The following is a 348-nucleotide window of genomic DNA, read 5'->3' as shown; positions in this document are numbered from 1 at the left end:
TCTTCCTAGTGAGGATTTAAATGATACCACCTGTAGGGACTCAGGCACATTCAATAATGATTCTTTCGTTAGCGAACCGACCTAGGAGTCCAACCCTTAATCTAAGGCTGTGTTGCTGTAACCGCGCCTTCCGCGCTGGAGAGGGGGCGGGCGTGGGGCTCGGGCGGCTGCTACTGCGCCGGCCTGTGCCGCTGCCTCCTTTCGCTTCTGCATCTTGGTTGTTGGGGTGATGCTTTCTCCCCACCGGCCTCGGAAGGATGAGGTGCAGTCTCTTCCCCAGCCTCCACGAGTTCTCGGTGGGTACAGGGGGGAGACCGGGATCCGCAGCGGGTAACTGGGAGGCGGATG

The 348-nt window shown here is 59.5% G+C and overlaps 1 long non-coding RNA gene across 1 annotated transcript in view; it reads left to right on the top strand.

Moving 5' to 3' along the window:
- The first annotated feature begins 213 nt into the window (after positions 1 to 213).
- The window catches only part of LOC112396604 (uncharacterized), a 34667-nt gene continuing 34532 nt past the window's right edge, over positions 214 to 348 (top strand). Inside the window, exon 1 of the long non-coding RNA XR_003002599.1 lies at positions 214 to 296. This is a non-coding gene — a long non-coding RNA (uncharacterized LOC112396604). The remainder of the gene's footprint in view (positions 297 to 348) is intronic.

This window comes from Neophocaena asiaeorientalis, unplaced genomic scaffold, assembly GCF_003031525.2.
Source record: "Neophocaena asiaeorientalis asiaeorientalis breed wild unplaced genomic scaffold, Neophocaena_asiaeorientalis_V1.1 scaffold57, whole genome shotgun sequence".
In the NCBI taxonomy this organism is placed as follows: Eukaryota; Metazoa; Chordata; class Mammalia; order Artiodactyla; family Phocoenidae; genus Neophocaena; species Neophocaena asiaeorientalis.
The sequence above is the reverse complement of the archived record's forward strand: the minus strand, read 5'-3'. Positions and strand labels throughout refer to the sequence as shown.